The sequence below is a fragment of the Paramisgurnus dabryanus genome, chromosome 18 (genome assembly GCF_030506205.2).
Source record: "Paramisgurnus dabryanus chromosome 18, PD_genome_1.1, whole genome shotgun sequence".
In the NCBI taxonomy this organism is placed as follows: domain Eukaryota; kingdom Metazoa; phylum Chordata; class Actinopteri; order Cypriniformes; family Cobitidae; genus Paramisgurnus; species Paramisgurnus dabryanus.
Genome location: NC_133354.1, coordinates 12,409,366 through 12,433,560, shown reverse-complemented (window position 1 = coordinate 12,433,560; position 24,195 = coordinate 12,409,366). Strand labels below are relative to the sequence as shown.

General features: G+C 36.6%; 1 protein-coding gene across 5 annotated transcripts in view; it reads right to left on the bottom strand.

Annotated features, from left to right (window-relative positions):
- rxraa (retinoid X receptor, alpha a) overlaps window positions 1-24,195 on the bottom strand; it is a 139,410-nt gene that overhangs the window by 66,151 nt on the left and 49,064 nt on the right. The gene's annotated exons all lie outside the window — the stretch shown is intronic.

Below are 24,195 nucleotides of genomic sequence, written 5' to 3'. Positions count from 1 at the left end.
TTAAGCATGTTGTGTGAATTTCCTAATTACAAGCTTTTGATGAAATTGCACCAAAACTAAACGTGCATAAAAACATAAAAAAGTCATTTAAATAAGCGAAAAATCTTTTTTATGAGCTCAAAATGTTGAATATAATGTGCTATTGCTGAAAATTGCCCATCTCTAAAGGAGAATATTCATCTTTAAAGTTGAAGAAACAAAAAAGTACTGATAAGCATTCTCAAATATATATATTCTGCAAGCACTCAGTTGAGAAGAATTCCTTTTTCCATTTCTAAATCATCTTGAGCGCAATATAAATGTATCATATTGTTATTCTTATTATATAAGAATACGCAATTTTTACAACATTTTTAACATATAGAAAATATACGTTAAGCGTGTTGTGTGTATTTCCTAATTATAAGCTTTTGATGAAATTGCACCAAAACTAAACGTGCATAAAAACATAAAAAAATCATTTAAATAAGCGAACAATCTTTTTTATGAGCTCAAAATGAATATTCTTCTTTAGAGATGGGCAATTTTCAGCAATAGCACATTATAAATGTGCTATTGCTGAAAATTGCCCATCTCTAAAGAAGAATATTCATCTTTAAAGTTAAAGAAACAAAAAAGTACTGATAAGCATTCTCAAATATATATATTCTGCAAGCACTCATTTATCCATAATGATGTAATTTATTTTTTAATAACATATTGTCGCTGTCGGGCAAAGATACTCTCTGGACACCAAGACCATGTTCAAGAATAACAAAATATTGGCCATTTGAAACTCGAAAGTCATCACTTTATTTTGTCCCATTGTTTTCCATTTTGCGGGTGATAAAACTCCTGTGCGCGTCGTTCAAATTCATTGAAATTTTGTTCACTTGTAGTTTAGCAAGTATGTATAATACAATTTCAATAATGTTTTTACACTGCACATCGTCTGAGGAAATCCGAAGTTGCGTCGAGGGGAACCAAGCTGACAGCCGCGACAGCAGAGATTGTCACGTACCTACAAAAGGGTACCTGCAGCGATATCATTCTGGCTTGGTGGGATGTCAGCCAGCGAGAGTCCTCTGATTCTGACCTTGTTCTTTTACTCCTCAGAGTCTAAAACCAGGAGGGCATATTAAGTATTCATTGTATTTTCATTTTAACAGAGCAGCTATGGTTGCGCGTTTCACACACCTCTCCAAACCACGTTGTTAACACTATGCTTGTTCGACTTCATGCGGCGCCACAAGAACCGACAGCCGGATGACGTCAGAGTACCGCGAGAATGATTCAAGAAATCATATTTCGCCTCGCTCTCGCGATACTGTGACGTCTTCCGGCTGTCGATTCTCGGGGCGCCGCATGAAGTCGAACAAGCCTTGACAGCAGCAAAAGCTACGCATGCGCTTTTAACTTGTAAAACTCAAAGGTGTATGGGTAATGTAGTCTCTGCTCTCGGTGGGACGAATTAGGTAGCTTGCATTGTGAAGGGCGCTTTGAAAAGCGGCAGCGCAGCCAAAGGATTAAATTAAGCCTCTGATTTAAACAGATGTGCAAATGAGCGTTTTGGTACGCTAGAAGTACGTTCTGGGCGCAGGGAGAGGTGGTGGTACGCAAGAGCTATATTTGGAAGTGGCGGTACTGAGTACTGGCGCCTACCGGCCCACATTAAAGCACTGGCGGTAGCAAAGGTAGACGGCCCTTTGAAAAGCAAAAGAAAGCTGATAAAAATGAGAAACCCACACTGAAATAAATTGGAGTATTAGGCTACTTAACAAAATCTAAACATTTTTCACTCAGAAAAGGCTAGTAAATATAAACAAAATTATCAGCAGCTTTAACTTTATTACTTTTTTAATTTTAATTCACTCTTTGTTTCAGCGATGTTTATAAATATACTATATCTTTGCATTTTGATTACAAACTGTTCTACACTGAAAAGAAACTAATGTAATCTTCATGATTTAATCACGTAAAACACAAGTCTAAACACAAGCACCACTTTTCTGAATGATGATAATCACAAACATCCCAGAGTTTGTAAACCAATTGTTTGTAAACATATTTAATGCTAACTACTTAAAAATTCAGAAAATATTTTTTACAGTGTATAAATAAAAAGACATGAAGGAAGTTAATTCCAAAATGTAATTAATTGTACATGGTTTAGTTTTAAAACTGCTTGTTTTAGCAGCTACCAGTGACACAGAGTCAAGAAATTAAAAACCACCCACCCCTAGGTCTGCCAATTCTTTGCCAACCCCCAATGCTAATCGATCACCTCATCATCAGGGAATCAAAAGAAAACCGGTTTATCCAGTTTTCACCAGCGCGTTGGGTTTTAATTTCAACCCTTGCAGTTTCTTTGTTAAAATGCAATTTAAGCAAATAGGCCTAATACATACGCTGTATGTTATTTTAAATGAATGTTTATAACTTATAAAATTAAGTGGATATCAGGTAACTTAATTTGACATATGTTGATATAACCTAGGCTCTCAAGTCCCACCATGAGACAGACGCATTTCTGTCAGTTCACACGCTCACACACCAAACCTTGTAAGCTATTTATCACGCTGAGAAGTAAAATAGAACTTTTCCTGCTATACAAGTAATAAAGGAGGTGCTGGTATACAGAGCATTTCTGTCGAGTTTAGCAGTACATTTTTTAGGTGTGGTCAACTTTACGCAGCGCCACAAGAACCGACAAGCAGATGACATCAGAGTACCGTGAGAAATAAAGCGGAGGAGGTTGGTTTTAAATCGCTCTCGCGGTACTCTGATGTCATCCACTCATGTTTGAGTCTGTATCAGATGAAAATACAGATTTTGAGGAACAACTTATTGTTTGGAGATTGTCAATGGACGTTTCTGAGTGGTATGTTTGTTTTTTCAGTGTGGACCTGCAAAACGCCAAATGCAAAAAAATTAATTAATATTGTAATGTCTTAGCATGATATGTTTTCTAAAATGTTTAAAAATGAACAAATCAGTTGTGCGAAACTACACAGAATTTTTTTTGTTATGAAACATGTTCAATGGTTACAGTGCCTCATGGTGGGGTTGAACCCCTGGTTCAGTTTACCCCATCTGGTTCACTTTGCCCCACAGCCACCGTTTTGGGAAACTGCCTAGCTTAGTAATTCAGGCTAATCTTTAGCTAAATCATTCACATGGTTTTATACATTAGCCTATCACCAATATTTATGGTATAAATATTTAGACCTGGATAAATCTACTTTGACATAACAGCCATTATACCTGGTATGTATACATTTTACTTTGATAGGATAAAAACTGTTTTTTTTTTTAAATCATACTTTAATCATAACTCTTTAATTTGTCCTTCTCTTTAACATAGCCAAATATAAATTATGGTTGCTACCTGTATTTGTGGTCACACGGCTACAAATCTGTATGGTTGCCTAGATAAAGGGGGTGGGTCAACTTACCCACTGGCTCACTTTGCCCCACTCACCTACTTGGTATTGAGAAACGGGCATTGTTTATCGAAGCCGGAGCGCGAGCTACAAACTACAGAGCGAGTGCGCGGGTGCACAATGGTGAAAGAGCAACACACGATGTAAATAACTAAACCAGTGCTCGCAGTACAGACACTTTATATTTTAGCGTACTGCGTACCTTCACTTTCTTTTGCGTGCCACCACTTCTCATGTTGCTGGTACTTTGCCTTAAAGAGTCAAAGGGCGTTTCTATGTGGCGCTGCGCAGACAGTTCGGCAACGAAGACATCAAAGTACCGCGAGAGCAAGTCGAAATGTTACAAATGGTCCGACTTTACCTTTGCTCTCGCGGTACTCTGATGTCACACGCCGACCAGTCAGCGCCGCACCATTTAAAGTCGAACACACAAAGCGTCAAGGCAGGGCCGCTGGAAGTCATTTTGAACAGGGGGTGCTGTGAATTTTTTTTAACCAAAAAACCTATGAGCCTATAGGCCTATTTAAAATACATTTTAAAAATAAATACATTGAGATTTACTACTTTATTGTCATACACTTCAGGGCACACAGCCAGGGTCTGAAACACACAGACATCATCAGTTCTCAGATGAATATGCGCTATTAATCAGAAGCAAAAAAAACTTATCCCAGGGGGAATTACTTTCGTTACAATTTACATACAACATATAATATTATAACAACATATAATATTAATTAAACTTCACAGTTTTCAATGTCCATGCGGACGAACATATTTTACTTTCGTTTTTAAGTTAAGATCACACGTCGATTAACAGATGTAAAATATTCTCACATTAACATACCTAGTATATTTTTATATAGATCTTTTTTTTACTAAATAGTACTATTACTGTCTTTTTTAAACATATAAATAATTCATAATTTGAACAAAAATAATGATGGGTTTAGTTCTGATATTGTATACTTTTATAAAGAAATACATGGTGTATAATTACATTTTTAGAATAGGCTTTATATAAGGTTTGTACTGTAAAAATACTTTATTTGTTACAAACAAAAGATAAAGAATTTACAAACGTGTGGAGAGCCATTTCAGCACTTGGACAGCGAAATGTTTTTTTTTAAAAGCATTACTTAAAATGTTTTCTCATCTCACCATATCTACAGGTGCAGAGTCATTATATACAATAAATCCGTTGGGTAGCATTTAAAAAAAAACATTTAAAAGTAGATGCATTTGTTTAAAGCAAAGCATTTATTTACTTAGCTACAGATGAAGCAGCTCTTTGCGCCTTCTAACGTCTCATAATTGGTCATCATTTATGTCCAAGAGACTCAATAATAATCTGTTACATTTTAATCCTTTAATTTTTCATATTAAAAAGCGTTTTTGTGCTGCTGCGCATCCATGTAATAAACAAACCCGCGTTGTCATTCCGTTAATACGCATATTATCAACGCGCTCTTTACTCGAACAGAAAAAACTCGCCTCGCGTATTGCGCCGGTTGTATAATAGAGATTCCAAAGTCTCTCATGAGCTAGAGGACTAATATCCAGGGAGTTCAGTATTTCTGTGTGGGCATGCATCAGGGAAAGGTGTGTGAGTCTTTTCTGGGTCATGGTGCTGCATACCAATTCTTCAAAAGATGCAAGGCGGAGAAAGTGCGCTCGGATGAGGCCACGGATAGGCACAGTAATGAAATTAAAATCCAAAATACACGTAATAACCTACGTGTGTCAAAAATAATTTCCTAAAATATTCATAAGTAATATATCAATTGTGCAAAATATTTTAACTTAAAAAAAATATATTTCTCGCCTTCCCGCGACCATGCGTCAAGGTCTGGAGGAAAATGATACCTGCCCGGATCCCACGCACGCATCTGCAGTTATATAAATTTTACAAAACCAGTATATAGATTTTAAGAACTTTTTTGCCACTTTTAAAACTGTAAAACTAAATAAAAAAGATATCATATGCCGAATAAGCATGTAAGCATATGTTTTCTTGTTCGCTCCACGCAACACGGGTTTAAACGCCGTTTTTTTTCTAAACAATAATGTTTACACTTTATTGGTGGTGGTTGAGAATAATTTATATTGCTTGCAGAATAATGTATATTGCATTTTAGCGCAATATAAATGTATCATATTGTTATTCTTAAATTAAAGAATACTAATATATTTTTACAACATTTTTAACTTTAAAACATACATATAAAGATGCTTTGTACAATAGCTTTGCTTCTGACAACAATTTTCTGTAATATATCAGTAAATGAATCACAAAATGTGTTGAAAGTGGCGAATAAAATGCTTGTCAATTCAAACAAAGGTGTATAAAACCGCTTTAATTAACAATAACTAAACTGTGCTCTTTTGCATACCTCTACTTTTCTCATGTCTTTCTTTATACCACCTTTATCTTTTTAAAATCTTGCCACTTTTAGAAATAATTTGTTTGCATTTTTTTGTATACTGCACACTTTATTTGCATCAACTATACCCATAATAACATTTTCTACGTTTTTCTTTCAATAAAAATAAACATATTTATTATTGTCTTAACTTAAAACTTTGTTTTTTAATTTATAAATTAGATTTTATATAAAAAAGTTTTAAAAGTGTTGACTGCGAATGTCTGAGATAAGATATCTGGAAGGACAATAATAACAAGGATAATATACGCCTATAATATATGTACATTTTTTATTAAAATGTCTGTTCTATTTCTAGCCATTTATTTTGTTTTGACCAACTAAAAAATACATAAGTGACATTAAGAGATTTTATAAAGTTACTTTAATCCATTATTTTAGTAATATATTTACAAAGCCACTGAAAAATATTTTTATTGTTATGAATAACGGCTGAAAGGATTAAAAAAAAATCATAACACTGACTGCCTATATGCGCAAGAAAGGTATTATTAAAGTTTTAAATATGTAAAACTAAATAAAGATATCATATGCCCACTGTACAGTATGTAAGCATAGGCCCATGTTTTCTTGTTCGCTCTGCGTGGGTTTAAACGCTATTTTTCTAAAGAATATTTTTTTAACTTTATTGGTGGTGGTTGAGAAGAATTCCTCTTTCCATATGTATAGCATTTTAGCGCAATATACATGTGTCATATTATTGTTCTTAATATATTAAGAACAATAATACTAATATATTTTTACAACATTTTTAACTTTAAAACATGTATTTTTATACCACATGAATCTCTTTGAAATATTAATACTTTTAGAAAAACGGACATAATTATTAATATTATAAACAAACAATGAAACGGTGTCAAAATTCGACAACACAAATAATTAAGATGTTCATTGTAAATAGAGTTAAGGGTATTAGGCTCACACTAAATTCTTTGTTGCACTTAGTATAAATGCCCATTGCACGTACAGTCATCTTAATATATGTATGCGCTGTTATGCTGGCAAGAAGGGGTTGACGTCACTTTGCTGTTTTAATAGAAATATTAAATATTCAGCAATGCCCTTATTAACTTCTGGAAACAACCGCAATGACAACGCATATAAAAATGTAGTTTTTTATGCGCCACCTGGTGGATTTTCTGTGAAGCGAAACACATTAAGGGAAAAGGGAAAGTAGCCCCCCCGAAAACACTTGCAGAATTCTGCGTGACTCCGCGAGACGATTTGGCGAATGCCGCGGGAGAAAACGCGCGTTTTTAAAGGCCACATCTGTATATGCGGACATGCGTGTCGCGAAAGTCTGTAAAAAATTTTTTTATGGTGTTCCTGATTCTGAATCTGTGGATGTTTTCATCCCTAAAGTGGAACAAAGCACAGATGACAACAAGTTTACTCGAGACAGCGCAAGCTAGCATGAAGGTAAAGCTAATCTTTTACATTATAATGATGATGTTGGCAGTAACGATTCTCTCAGACCAATCAGTGATCTACAGTGTTTTCGCATCACGTTTTGGTATCAGCTCGAGTCGCTTGGAACCCCAATCGAGGTGGTAATAAAAAAAGTATCGGTACTCTGTACTGTACCAAGTGGAAAAGCCCCCAAAAGTAAGCTGACCAGACCCGAACCAAACCGTGGGGTACTATGCAATGGAAAAGCACCACTAGAGCCCTTTGAAGCGGCACTGAAAGTTCAATTTTAAACTGCATTGAAACTGTAAACTGCTGAGGTCCACTAAAGTCCACTATATGGAAAAAAATCCTGGAATGTTTTCACTTAAAAAAAAATGTTTCTTCTCGACTGAACAAAGAAAGATATCAACATCTTGGATGTTTATCAGATTTTTTATTAGTTTTTTTTTATAAAAGGGGAATATTCCATATATGTCTTATTTTCTGAGAAAATATGATAAATCAAGTGAATTTAAGCTTAAAAAAGGTCAAAATATCTGCCAGTGGGGTAAGAAAAATACATTTGAATTAAGTTGACTAAATTAAGTTTAAAATTTAATTATGTTCTATCGGTCCCCATCTATGGCTGTGATGTAACTTCATCCCACTGTCTATTTATAAAGGATGAGAAATTAATGGGAGGTTGAACTGCACTGCTGTGCTCTTTTTGGTGTACTGTACAAGCAAAAGATGTTGGTTACCTACAGGAGAGAAGAGAAAGTAGAGGAGACGCACTTGGCCGAGCATGAGAACAGATAAGCGGAGATTACAGTCGCTATCGCTCCTCTCGCCCCGCTGTAAACATCACTGATACGGCCTAATTGTTCTCTTTGACTCAGAGGTGATATGAGCCTTCCTCTGAGCCAACACACAATCACACACAGCAACACACACATGCTAGCCATATCCAATACACTGTACGGCCTCGCCTACCAACACAATGCTATTTCTCAATCAGTGTTATTTTTACTTCTCGCTGCATCTTGTTTGATTTAATGGGCTGTTTTGAAAATAAGTCAACTGTGCAATGGGGAAAACTCAAAAACATCAGAAAACTTTGATGTAGCACAGTTGCTGCTTTGTTTAGAAATAATAATTTTGGAAGGGTTTGGAATGAGACAATAACTCATTTGCAAAACAATGCCGCCACATTGTTTCAAAAACATGCACCCGGAGACACGGCACAGCTCCAGACGACTTGTTACTGTTTATATAATCCTGATAAAGCTATATATACAATCTCACACTGTCGAAGTTAGACAACAGGCGCCTGTCAATAACACAATCTCTTGTTGTAAGTAAATGTAAATCCAGTGTTCTTAAAGAATTCAAGTCAATTTTCTTAAAAAAAAATCCAGTTAATTTACTCACCACCATGTCATCCAAAATGTTGATGTCTTTCTTTGTTCAGTCGAGAAGAAATTATGTTTTTTGAGGAAAACATTCAAGGATTTTTCTAATTTTAATGGACTTTAATGGACCCCAACACATAACAGTTTCAATGCAGTTTAAAATTGCAGTTTCAAATGACTCTAAACGATCACAAACAAGGCAAAAGGGTCTTATTAAAACGACCGTCATATTTAACAAGAAAAATATGCACTTTTAAACCACAACTTCTCGTCTATCTCCGGTCCTGTGACGTGCCAGCGCGACCTCACGTGATTGCGTAATGCCGTGGAAAGGTCACGTGTTACATATATGAAACGCACATTTGCAGACGATTTTAAACAATAAACTGACACAAAGACATCAATTAGTATCATTCAACATACAACAATGTCGGAACGGTCCTCTTTCTCCACACTTGAAAACACTGGGGCGTAGTTTCGCATTCGTCATCCGTGACCTCTTGACGTTATGATGTATTGCATGAGGTCGCGTTGGTGCATCACAGGACTGGAGATAGACAAGAAGTTGTGGTTTAAAAGTGCATTTTTTTTTTCTTGTCAAAAATGACAATCGTTTAGCTAGATAAGACCCTTATGCCTCATTTGAGATCGTTTAGAGTCCTTTGAAACTGCAATTTTAAACTGTTAAGTGTTGGGGTCCATTAAAGTCCATTAAAATGAGAAAAATCCTGGAATGTTTTCCTCAAAAAACATAATTTCTTCTTGACTGAACAAAGAAAGACATCTACATTTTGGATGACATGGTGATGAGTAACTTATCTGGATTTTTTTAAGAAAACAGACTAATCCTTTAAGTAAATGTGAGTGATGCAAAAGAAACTATACAGCGCATTGTGTGGTTGCCAGGGTGTTACTAAGCAGTTTATGAATTAATTTAAACAAATTAAAGCATGTGGCCATCTATCACAAAAACATGAGATGATAAAACAAGATTTGCACATGAAACCTGATCTTTCTCAACAACTAACTAAAAAAAGTAATCACAAAGTACAACCATCTCCCACAGATCTGCTTTTATTTGTACCTTTGTGCCATAGCTATTTCAAATCTTTTCATAAAGCTCAAAGTAATCAAATAAGTCTAGCAGGAGGCCAAAGGTTTATTTCAAGCCTGGAAAGTTGGTGCTGGCGGCAAACGCAGCTAGAGCAGAATCTCTTCCCGAAAGCTCTATGACAGTGGAGGACATGATTAGGCCACGATCAGGACATGACAGAAAGGGTAATTATGTGCTGCCGCCCGTGGCATCCCTCCCTGGAGAGCCGAACCGGTTCCTGAGCGGAGCCCCCCGCTATCTCCACATCTCTGACAGCAGCAGGAAAGGCAAAACCAACAGAGTACCCACGTGGCACAAAAAGAGCCAGCCCGGGTCCAAATGATGAAGACAGCGAAAACCACTGTAAAAAGGGACTTTTTCATTTGAAATCTACAAATAAGTCCCATGGCGACAACCTTAATGCTAAAAAATGGCCTGGTGAGATTAAAGGCAGGGTTTTTATTAAAAAAAGAGATTTATTAGATCTCCCTGCTGCTCTGGTTTTGCCGGGTACATCAAACTCCTTATGACCACAGAAAAACAGGAAGTGTAGGTTTAACGCAGCATTTCCGGACGCTCTGCTTTGCCACAGGATTGTGCAAATTAAGTAGATTAAATCAACGCAAGCGTGCAAAGGATGATTTTATCTGGAAAAACCACACACAGAAAGAAACCACGCACATGCTTCGAAACTGGTTGCACTGTCTAGATGACTGGTCGCTTTGTTATACCATTACTAGCTGTTTGTCATTTGACTAAAATACTGTACTTGTAGTATGAGAACTTCATTAAAACTAACCGACTTGGCCTGTGGCCATAGTTGAGAGAGTTGCCCCTCCAGTGTTTTCTTAGCTCCGAGCAGTGACTCGTCTTTATGGGGCTTGAGGGGAGTCTGGTGGTCTGGCGCTTGGATTTTACACACCCCAGAATCCTTCAATGCAAAAACAGCAGCTCCTTTCAGTGCACGCATACACACATCAACTCACACCAATTAAAAAAAAGAGGAAACAAAACCAGACTATGGGGGAAGGAACAATAAAGCACAATATGAGGCTAGGTGATTCTAAAATCCGTCTGTTTTTTTAGGAGGTCTCGACCAATCAAACGGCCACGATTAAATTTGATGGTTATTACATAAGTAATGTCGGGTTGATCACAGCCCACTGTGGAATTTGTCACTTCCTCTGTGCTCCGTGTATGTGGCTGTGAGGCTATTTCTAGAAACAGATACTGTATTCAGTCCCTGTTCTGCAGTGTATCGAGAGAACTGGTCTGGCTAATTCATGTAAATCTTTCAGAATACCGCCAGTCGTGGGAGTTAGGTGAAAGTTTGCTACACTTGGCAACCGGGTGCATTACTGTAAAAGAGTGCAAGGAATGTGTCAGCAAAAACATTTAAGTGAAGGTATTTGTGGGTGGGGGGTTATGATGCCTTTTTTGTTGATTTTTAAATGCTTTTCGTGACTTTTAATCTATAAAAACATGAAATTAAACTACAACACTTAAAATGTGCATAAACCATTTTATTATTTAAGGTGTAAACATTTTCTAAAATGTTGCACACTTGTGTTGTCACATCTAGCACAATAAACTATTTTCCAACTAATGATGTTTGATACATTAATGTACCCATTAACCACAGAGCTAATGAAGAGCATGATGGAGACGAAATATGTGACACATAATCTGTGAAAGTAAATATCTTAATAAATCATACATTTCTGTTTGTCATTAGCAATCAACCAGTAATTTTGTCAAAATTAAGCCATCAACCTATTTCCACTACAGTACATAAATAAAATAGGTTAATATCTAAAAGCACCCATATTTAAACAAACCCATATTTAAACAAACATGTACATGATGTTTTTCTCCATCTGCTTAATATCACGCTCTATAAAAATGCTTACTCTGCCTTACATAAAGCCAGATATGTTTGTGTAGTTTAAGATACTAGAACCAGATCCTTTTTATTTTTGCATCAGGGAAGACAAGGTGACCAGTTCCCATTTCAGCTTAAAAATAAGACGAACCCAAAAAAGGCTCCTTTTGAAAAGGCCCACATATCTCTTCCCATTTTATGATTATTTGTCTTTTGTCCTCTGTTCTGCTCAGCACATCCCGCTAATGAAACACAAATAGGGAGTGATCTGTTTTTTGTGGTAGACCTTGTAATGGGCCGCCCCAGTCGCCCCCCTTCCTCCCCGGAAAAGTAGAGAACTGTTGTACGGACCCCTGGGGTGGGTGCGGGGAAGAGGGGTTTGCTCTGGGAAACTATGCGTCTACGTGCAGCAGGAAGAGGCCTTGCAGGCCAGAGCGAACGTATGCTCTGCACTACAGGAGGCAGCGCGAGTGTTTATATGTGCATATGGAAGCGTGCTATATGTCTCACGAGGAACGAGCAGTCGTGATCCTCTCCCACCATCCTCCCGTTCGCTTGCAACAAACAAACAAACAACAACATGGAACCCAGCGGGCTGCACTTCCAAGACAAACGACCGACATTAGCAAGGGAAGTGTGTTCTTTATGAATAATGAGATTTACGCAAAAAACACATACACTCCCGCACAAACACACATGATGTACGCCACATAAAAAGTGTGTTACAATTTTTGTTCAGAAACTCAATGAAAGGTCCTTTGAAAGCTCACATTATCAACCTACGTGAATTTTTCAATAGTAAGGTTAATGTATATGCAGAAGGGTGGCAAAAGGTCAATAAAATGCAGATACGTATATAACATACATACCATATCATGCATTTGTGTAATGAAATAATTTTGTACTGTATTTATTAAAAAAAGGACTCTCAGTAGATTTTTGGATTCTACCAAAGGACAACGTATAGTGATTCAACAGTGTCAATAGTTAACACATTCAAATCATTTAGTTACAATTTTTAAACATTTAAACATTCTTAAATTGTAAAAATGGTAAATGGACTGCATTTATATAGCGCTTTCATAGACCAATGGCCATAGACCAAAATATTAAATAATTGAAAACAAATTATTAGGGGTGTCACAATTCTCCAAATTTTCGATTCAATTACATTTTCGATTCCAAGGTCAAGGTTTGATTCGATTCTCGGTTGCTATGCCATTTTTAGACTAGACTTTTATGAAATATAATATCTGACCTTGAACCCAGAGATGCCCTGCCAGGTTAGTCGTGCTGCCAGTGGAAAAATTATTAGTTTTAGATTTTTATGCTACACTTTTTCCCAAAAGTGAGCCAATTTGCAATTATTTAATTATTTATTTATTTCGAATCTATGCAAAAAAGAACATCAAACAAGAAAATAAATTCAAGTATACAAAATCGCAAAAAACGTTTTTTAAAAAGTATTTTAATTTTTAACTATATTCAATGTCCTTTGCCTATTCAAAAAGGAGTAAGAAGAAGAAAAAAACGTATTTAATCCCACCCCGTCTCCATAACTAAAAGTTACAATAAACACTCCTCATTCCAAATATTCTTACATCTTGCTTCTTATACCTCAAAACAATACAAAAAAAGAAAAAGCACATAAATTATATAAACAAAAAATTAAAAAATATAAAAAATGTAATTATTCATTTATACATTTCTACATCTCGGGAAAAATTATAATAATATAACATTAATACAGTGATGTCGATAACACAATAAAACCAAAGACAATTGATAACCCCAGAACTTCTAGTAAATTATTCACACCCATCTTCATCCCTGTACCTCTTGAAGACCATATCTTTATACATTTTTTTGGTTTAAAAATCGTGCCTGTGCTATCTGTCTTTGAAATAAAATACACTTATTTTGATATTTACTTGTACAGTCCAAAGACATTCATGTATTTTTAAATGTGACTAAATGATCCAAATACTTTTTGGGGTCACTGTACCGTTCCGTCATGCGTAACAATCATCACACGTAATAAATGTAAAACAAAACAGATCATCTGTCAATGGCATGTTTTTTAAATAAACCATTACAAAAATTGGCACCTTTATTCGCTGTTTGGAGTCAGTGCGTATCTTTTACTTACAATATCCAAAAAAGCAATAGAAACCAGAGTTTTGACTTCTCTAATAGAGATTCTGTCTCTCTCTCGCTCTTGTTCTCATCAGACGGAGTCCCCTGGGGCCCTGGATAAACCGGGTTCAGAGAGAGTCTTTTATGCTGAACGATGTGCGGTGCATACTGACTATGGTTCCTTTGCGTTTTTCATTGTAAAACACTTCATATCCAATTAGCTTTGTCTCTCGACGCCATGGACGCAAACAAACAGCCGTTATCACGCTTCCAGGCGATCAAACCTATAAAGCAACACTTCAAACGTTTTGCCCCTCTCATGCCTAAGCAACCTCAGGGCGACTTTAAAAAGGGCTTTGCCAGTTTGTCCAGCCCTTCTGTAAAAGTCAGAAAGGCCTCTGAGCGCTTACACAAGAGCGTGGGACCAATGAAATGATGTTTTTTGTTGCAAAGGGTGTATAAACCAAAAGCACGTTTGATCAAGCAGGGGCAGGAAAGCAGAGAGCCCTGTCTGCTCCATAGCAAAAAAACCTACATGTGCCTAAAAGCTCAACCTGTCTGAGTGAATTATACTCGTCATGTGCCTGAAAGGCACATCAGATGTCCTCTTTATTCCTAAAGGAGAGTCAAAACAAGAGAGAAGGGGAGAGCTGCATATATAAGCACATTTCAACTCGCCGTTAGCTCTCACTGGCAGGTCAAAAAAAGTGTGTTTTTCATTTAGAAGAAGGATTTAATTTTGTCACTTCTCTGAGGCACTCACTTCTTTCTTCATTTTTCAACTGTTAATGTTTTCGATTTCCATGAGTCACATTTTCATTTTGCTCTGCAGAACAATAACTTCTCAGTATTACCGACGCCTGTTTTTCCAAACAGGAACATTAGCGTGTTATGATGTAATGCGTAAGACGCTAATGCAATGCAACTTTTCATAATCGTGATATAATATGTATTATAAAACGGGCAGTTCTGGTTCTTCATTCTGATTGGTTGAAACGCGTTCTAAGCCGTGATAAAATACACAGGTAACCTCACGGTTCAGACCACATTACATAAGTATCACTGCGCCACTGTTGCTGCGTACTGATTTATGAAAATAAACAACAGTGTCTTTAATCATATTTTTAATTGGTCTACATTTGCACAATTAAGGGCGATATCCAGATAAATGTCAATAAATATTGTTGAGTCATCTCGTCGATAAAGAGAAAACGTTGTCTGAGGAGTTTATAAGTCAAGTTCATACGTCCGCTTTTATCCACTGGGTGGCGATCTTACCCAACTTAAACACTGACGCATTCACTCAACACTGAAAACACAGCGTGTAAGTTCTGATGGCTCAATCTGATCTCTTACAGAAGTTATTCACATGGAATTATCTCCGCTTTTAGCTAAAAAAATTGAGAGGTGATAAGAGATCAAATAAAGGTAGGATGAATGAAAGTTTTTTTGTTTGTTTTTGTTTGAAAGCGGATGGTCTGTTCTTTCATTTGATATTTTATGTTTATTTAAAGAAGATCATTTTTCTGCAAGGCATTAAACTAAAACTGGATGGCAACTTAAAAAAAACGCTGACGGGGAAAGAGTTTAGCATGCTTCCAAACATATCATCACTTCAACAGCACAATATAAATGTTAATGTATAAATTAGATAAATGGTGATTTATAAAATAAACACCAGTCTTAAAACATATTTTCATTGTGTCTTTGCGGCATCTCTGTTGGTTGGGAACTGCGCTCTGTTTCAGTCACACTTGATTCTGAGGAACTACTTTGTTTGGCGGAAGAGTAATATTTGTACTAATATAATTACAACTTATTTGTGTTTTATTTTATAAAATCCCGCTAACGTTATGCATATGAAGTAACCGTTTTATAAACGCAATAAACCCCTTGAAGCGTTGGGTTACCAGTGCATTTTATAACAGCTAAGGGGGTTTTAGGCACTCCGCTTCGCGTCGTGCCCAACAACGCCCCTTAGCTGTTATAAAATGCACTGGTAACCCACTGCTTCTCGGGGTTTATTGCTTTATTTTATGCTTCTCCTGAGGCCCACTGTGCCCAACCATACAATGATATAACCGGCTAATTCACGTAAACCCAACATACAAAGTGTTGTGATTGGCACCCTGACACATGTTTGAAAAACAGGTGCTTTTTATTGGCTCAGACGAATAGGACCATAAATCCAGAGTCTTGATTGGTTAAGGCCAGCTCTGAAAATGTCAATGCCAGGCACTTTGTGGGCACAACCAGCCTAAACACACACACAAACACAGACTCCCTGAACCGGACCACCTGAATACCCCAAGTCCACAACCTCAGCAAAACAAATCAAGATCCGCTGACTTCTGACGTTCTTCCATTTTTGCTGGCCAGGAGCCAACTTAACACAACGAAAACCGGAGAAGAGCTTGTGTTACATGCTTTCTCTTGTAGCTGAAATTAATTTGACATTGTGATACAGAAAATTACACGCTTCTGCGATGTGAATGGCAGAACATTAACTTCCATATTTAAAAGCTATATGTTAAATATTTCACGTAAAGTATTCGCATAGTTACATAGTTACAAGATAAACATTTTACTGGTTACAGATCAAAACAGACAGCTTTGCATAATTATATATATATAGTTAAATTATAATGGCCAATTACTAATCACTGATCTGTGTTTACTTCATTAAAGGAATTTAAAGCGCCCACACACAAGCATGCTACAACAAATAAATAAATAAAACCACATACTTAAAAGTATCTTGTTGTCCAAAAATACCTAAACTGAACGAATCTGGTGATACTGGCAGATTATGCATAAATATACAAAAAAAAAATCATCCATGAGAACAGACAAGGAAAACAGTTGAATTCAAAATGCATTCCCTGAAAGCAAGCCCTAAAATTTTCCCAGAGGAAAACTGCTTAGAAGTTGCTCAGGAGACTTAATTTAGTTCTCGGTAATGTTTCAAGCATCAGCTGTGGCTCAGATGTTTGTCCAAAAAAGGACACAAATGAAACAATTTAATAAGAACATACAACAATAAAATTTGTATTGCATTCATACCAAAATCTCTACCGTCTGAGCAAACCTGAGCACGTTTTGAGCCATTGTTAAGAAGACTTCTGCAACACTTATCTGAAAGCGCAGTATATTTTGCTTTAATGAAGTTTACATAAACAAGCAAACAAGTACATGACTGTTTGCAATGTAAACAGATTACAGACTCAAGCATATCTGACCTCCCACGACTCTAAATAGCTAGATTTAATGATCTCACCCCCATGCCCACATGATGCTAATGAAGACAGCTTTACTGACACATCAGCAATCATAAACAGACTCTTATCTGTGACCAGGAGCCCCTCTCCACACATGCACGCATTTACATGGCCGAAGACATGCAGCTGAGGTTCAGGAGCCGTGAGAGATCAGCAGGGGCTCATGGGCCACATAGAGGAGGACGTTTCCCCTCGCGGTCACTCACCGCCTGTCCTGATAAGAAACACGAGCTGCCAGAATATGTCTTTTCTTACCACCCACAGCGTCTGCATTAACATGCCAATTAGGCCGGCAAACATCATCACGCCTGAGGCCATCAGAATACCAAAAGTGCAATCACATGCACGTACACGCAAATACAGACATACAAACAATCCTATTGCTGGCACCCTTATACACGCCAACTTATATTTGTACTACTGTATGCACATCTACACAAACATGCATTTATGCACACTTATATATGCACTCTAATGTACTAATTTCATACTTTAAACATAACTAATGCACAGGTCTGCACAGTAGTGGTAACTAAGTTGGTTCCTGCTTGCCGATAACAGATTAATCGATTGATAGTATGGAAAAACAAACATAACACTTAAAGCTAAAATGTATAAAAAAAAGTAATAAAACAACAGTAATGAACCATGATAATGTGCTAAATGAAATAAATGTATAAATATATATGCAAATACTTCTGTGAAATATTCCCATTGGAAAAATTCAAGTTACATAAATTATATTATATGTGAAGTCTTCTGTTTGAACATTTAATTATTATCTAATCAAAAGATGTATTGCAGTGATGATAAAAAAATAACTTGATTAGATTTTGATTAGTTGGATATGTTAATTTAGCCGTCAGCTGCACATAGTTAGCTAATTATTAACTTAAAATATGAATAAATCATAAATAAAAGTAACTAGCTGGATATAAACTAATGCAAATAAATGGTTATAATCACAACATTTAACAAATGGGTTAGATTTATCTGCGTGTATTTTTCGTGTAACTGTTTGATACTAGTTATTATCAGCCTTGACAACAAACTTAGGTTCCTGCTGTTGTTTCTTTGGATCTATTCATCAAATGTATTACTTCATAATGATATGAACCAACGGACACACTTGGAAAAAACTATCGCAATGGATTTTTTGCCAATAGCCATTGTTTCACCAACGAACTATCGGTGCCGATTAAACTTAATAAACCAGTATACATGTTTTACATTCTTACTGGGAAAAACTATGAAAAAATGTAAAAGTAAAACTGAATAAAAAAGTTTTTACGTGTTTTACGTTAAAAACATTTAAATAAAAAAAAAAACTGTATATATTTTTTACATTCTTTCTGGGAAAAACCATCACTCTCTTACTAGTCTTACTAGTCTCTGCTATTTGAACTGATAAAACTTTCACTGACACTGCATTACTTTTTGAAGCATTAAAATAATTTAGTTAATGCAAACCATTGCTCTCGCTCTCTCTCTCTCTCTCTCTCTCTCTCTCTCTCTCTCTCTCTCTCTCTCTCTCTCTCTCTCTCTCTCTCTCTCTCTCTCTCTCTCTCTCTCTCTCTCTCTCTCTCTCTCTCTCTCTATATATATATATATATAGATATGAACATTTCGGATATTTTAACAGCTTTGAAATATCTCACAGCCTTAGTTAAATCCACACCACACACATACACACAAAGCCATAAGGTCATCCTCGCACAACAAACAAAGTTTTCATTTCAACCCAATCTGACTCCAAAAACTGCCCAATCCAGCAGGGGGGCCGCGTGTGAGTCAGTCAGTCCCGGGCTGAGCGCAGGAGATTGTGGGTGACACTGAGTGATAGCTGGCTAGAGGTTTGTGTGGGGCATTCAGAGTTTAATCACCCATAACCTCAATTACAGACATCCACTCAGACTCATAAAGCAGCAAAACAAGATCAGCTTCTGCTCCGAATTCCAGTAAAGCCTTGCCAGAATACACACACACACACATACAAATGCATGTGTTTAGTGACAACAGCGCTCAGGACGCCACAGACCACACACAGCTCAAAAGCAAACCGATGCTAAATAAGACTAAATGGCAACGAATTAGAAATATATAAAGAAAAACCATGCAGAAAAGAGTCAATTTAGAATACTCAAACTTAATGTATAACTATAAGGAAGCATTTAAAGGATCAGTTCACTCAAACAAGAAAAGTCGAATTCTATGTTGACTCCAGCTCATGTTGTTTCAAAACCTTTATGACTTAGAATTAGTAGTAATTTTTGCAATTACAGTCAATATGGACTAAGGCTTTTAAAGGGATAAATAAAATAAAAATTCTGTCATTATTTACTTACCCTCGAGTTGTTCCAAACCTATATACATTTCTTTGTTCTAATGAACACAAAATTTTTAGAAAAATGTTAAATAGATTTGGGGCACCATTCACTTCCATAGTATTTTTTTAAGTCAATGGTTCCCCTAAATCTGTTTGGTTATTAACATTATTTCAAAATATCATCAGAACAGAGAAATTTATACAACATTAGGGTGGGTAAGCAAGGACAGTATTTTCATTTTGGGGGGAACTATCCCTTTAAGCTTCAAGAAATGTACCAATATTCGATAACTTAGAATGACAACTACTAATAAAGTTTTGCTTTTTACTCTTTGTTTCAAATGATTATTTTGGGAAATCCTAGAAGTTTCACCCAATCCAAAATATTTTTTTGCCCCTTTTGATTGCCGGGATTTAATTTGCCCTGATCATCTGCCTGTTTTTAAACATCCGATAGTAGAAAAATTGCTTTTATCTAAAAAGACCAATTATAGGCCGATATATCGGCGCACCCCTAAACATTTGCTATATATTTTATTTCCTCCGAAGTACTGTATAAATAAAGAAGACTTAAAATGCATGAGTCATATGAACAACTTTTAAGATACTTTATAGTGCTTTTGCATATGTTATAAAGTTTGAAAGCTCGAAATCTTGAATGCGCTTTTTCAAACCCGCTCACACACAACAATCACAAAAGATCTGTGTGCATGCTGCAGTCTCATTCACACTAGCTTTACAAGGGATTAAACACGAGCCTTTATCACCGAGTTCCCACAATCCACGGTAGAATATCAGAGCGTTCTTTCAACCCCACCCGCTCACCTCTTTTCCACCTTCTCTTCCTGTTCCTTCTACATCAGAAAGGAAAACGAGACAATCAAGGCGTGGAGCTGAGAAGCCAGGGTTCACAGTTTCCCAACCATGCTGGAAAATCTATCTGAAGATGTTAATGCATTTTGGAATAGGGTAGATGGTTTAAGCTAACAAGTCAAACATGTTATAAGGTGAACCTTGAAACATGATGGCTGGTCAACCAACTAGAGCATAGCTGGTCTGGGAACATGGCAACCGGCGTAAACTGGATTTTTCAGAGAAAGCACACCGTTTTCCACTGTCAAAGCTAACTAACAAAGTGTTGGAGGGTCATGGCCCCTCGGTGACCCTGATCTGATGTTTCAGGAAGGTTGAGAGGGCTAAAAGTTGAGTCATTCAGTCAACCCTGAGTCTTGGGACCACCAAGTGTTGACGGCTATGAGCAGCGACAACTCAGAGTGGGAAAGGTCATCATTAGCAACAGTGCATTTCAAGAGCTTGAATTACCTAAATCCAGTTAATACAAACAAATAAAATGGTTTTCTTTTACAGTCCAACTGCTACCCACGAAAGCAGGACCGCTGCTAAGCCTTAATTCGTAGAATTAAGTAAGAATTTTGTCCCATGAATTCAAGGGACACCCATTCAAGGGGCTTTAACCCTCAAGTATGTGAAACAGAGAGCAGAATCTTAAACCGCTAATGTGTCCAATTTCATTTGATGGATAGCTTGTCGTACTGAAAATAATTTGTAAATCCACAGTGCTGTCATGGTGACTTGAGCGTCACAAATCATTTTTAATTGACAGTATTACTAGCAGGTGTAAGGAAGAAATAGCTCACAGAACACAAAACAAATGTCTTGGAGCGCTGCGAGGTAATTTAACCACCTGTCAGTAAACTAAACCGTTAAAGAATGATTGAAAAACCTGCATTTAAAGACTTTATTACAATATTTCAATTTAATGTGCTGACACAAACGCAAGTAAGCCCAAATTTGTCTGAACACCTTAGTAACCACATAGCAACATTGTGACAACATGTTAAAATAACCGCTTAAACCGACCTGGTGGTCTTAGTCCGGCTGGGTTCAGCTAAGACAAGCAACCAGCCCAGGCTGGTTCAAGTAGAAGCAGTAAATTACCAATAGTATTTGTAAGCAAACCACTAATAGTCACAAACATCTAAACACCACAAAAACTCGCCCCACGAGACAGGAACCAAAAATGGCAGCTCTCCAATCCCAAGCGTCTGTCCTGATCTTATCAGCATTGGCACAATACACCCTCTGTCTCTTAAAACTGCCCCATTTTAATAAACCACACATCTGCCGGGAGCAATGAAATTATGAGGGCTTGACAACAGTGGGAATCAGCCGGCGTTCCTCGGCTGGTTTACGAGACAGTGAGTCAAAGCCTCTTCTCCTGCTCCCTTATTACGACTGTGTGCTCAGCCAATCAGTTGCACAATGAGGCAAGATAAATGGGAATTATCCGCGAGGCAAAGGTTAATGTTTTTTCGAACCGATCTGCACTCATTCTATCAACAAAAGGAAGAGATCAAAAAGCCAGCAGCATCTATATCGACACAGCAGTCCGGTGCGACTCACAAAGACTTTGCGGAGACTTCTCATCTGTGGGTTGAGAAAGCTTTAGGGTGTTTTGTGTATGATTAGAGGTGAATAATGCTAGGGATACTGTATTTCCTCTACTATGACTGCAGAAATAAAATCTCTTGTTTTTCCTTAAGCAAGGGGCTCAAGCAATGAGAATTGTCACATCTGTTCGTCAGAAAAGGCCCAATGGATTACATGCCAATTACAACAAAGAGAACAAAATCTTGAAAAATGAGTGTTGTCTGCTTTGTAGTATAAATGCAAAGTTAATGTTTAATGGTTTTCTGTATATTAATTTATTACGAACAGATGTGCAAATGGTTAAGAAAGAATAGGAGTTTAACTATAAACAGAACAGCTGGTTGAAATGATTATTTTGTGGTATGCATTTCTATGTAATCGCTTAAACAGATCACAATTTAGGGTTTTGGAGTGTACGAGCGTGTTTATGTGGAGCAGAGGATTCCCAACCGTAAAAATGTTTTCGGCCAAACCACTCTGCCCTTTACCTGGGATGTATTACCTTATAACTGCTTTTTATCTTTAAGGATTAGTCCATTTTCTTAAAAAAATCCAGATAATTTACTCACCACCATGTCATTCAAAATGTTGATGTCTTTCTTTGTTCAGTCGAGAAGAAATTATGTTTTTTGAAGAAAACATTCAAGGATTTTTCTCATTTTAATGGACTTTAATGGACCCCAACACGTAACAATTTTAATGCAGTATAAAGGACTCTAAATGATCCCAAACGAGGCATAAGGGTCTTATCTAGCGAAACAATTGTCATTTTTGGCAATAAAAATATGCACTTTTAAACCACAACTTCTCGTCTATCTCGGGTCCTGTGACGTGCCAGCGCGACCTCACGTAATTGCGTAATGCTGTGGAAAGGTCACGTGTTACTTATATGAAGCGCACATTTGCGGACCATTTTAAACAATAAACTGACACAAAGACATTAATTTGTATCATTCGGCATACAACAATGTCGGAACAGTCCACATTCTCCACACTTGTAAACACTGGGGCGTAGTTTCGCATTCGTCATCCGTGACCTCTTGACGTGATGACGTATTGCGTGAGGTCGCGCTGGCAAATCACAGAACTGAAGATAGACAAGAACTTGTGGTTTAAAAGTGCATATTTTTTATATTTCTTGTAAAAAAATACAATCATTTCGCTAGTTAAGACCCTTATGCCTCATTTGGGATCGTTTAGAGTCATTTTAAACTACATTAAAACTGTTATGTGTTGGGGTCCATTAAAGTCCATTAAAATGAAAAAAAGAAATCCTGGAATGTTTTCCTCAAAAAACATAATTCTTCTAGATTGAATAAAGAAAGACATCAACATTTTGGATGACATGGTGGTGAGTGAATTATCTGGATTTTTTTAAGAAAATGGACTAACCTTTAGGTACCCTGACACTTTAAGTAGTGTAAACTTTACAAATATTTAATATTAATTTGTTATATTTGTATTTTTTATATTTTGTAATTTATTTGTTTTTAAGATCAAGATTTTTTCAGCCTTATTCCAAGAAAATGTATTCGTTTTTACGAATTTGTATTGAACTGTACAATTATCATAAAATAAACAATTATTAAACCACAAATCATAGAGTGTAGTCCTACAAATTATTAAGAATTAGCTACCCTATACAAATTCTCGTGAGATCAGGGTGAAAAGTGCATAATCTAAAAAAAATGTGTTGGATTTTTTCTGCATTATTTTATTTGACTATATTTTAATTCCATCTACATTTCTATTAATCTAACAAACTTCCTGTAGACTCCTTACAAACCTCTTAGCATTTTGGACTTTTGGTTTCAAAGGCATACACAATTCATACAAGTAAAATGCATGTATTGCATTTGTATCTCCTTTATCTTTTCAGGCTCTTCCCGCACAAACAGGAAGTCTCAAGGCTGTCTTCCTGGAGAGAAGCACAGTGGGATACGCACTACTAGAGTTTTAACAAACCACACACACACACCAGGATTTATGAGCATACTCCTTTAGAAAGAGATCTTGAAAGTAAAATCTTTCATTAATCTTTAACACACTCACACAATGTATAAAAACTCTTGCTCGTAAACCCTTTGGAAGTTTAATGGAGATTGTGAGTGTCCAGAACGAGACGGTGGAAAAGATGACTGTACGACGTTCCACTTTCACTCAAACATGGCAGCAGTCCTAATGCAAATTAACAACGTTGAGATGTGTTTCTTTACTGACGTGCTCAAAATGCCTTTTCTACACAAATCTGCTTTGTCCTAAACATACACAGCTTCCAGTTCCCTACACGTAAAACAAACCATTTCTAAATTGCATTCAAATAGCAGCTTTGGCAAGAATACAACACTAATTTAATGCT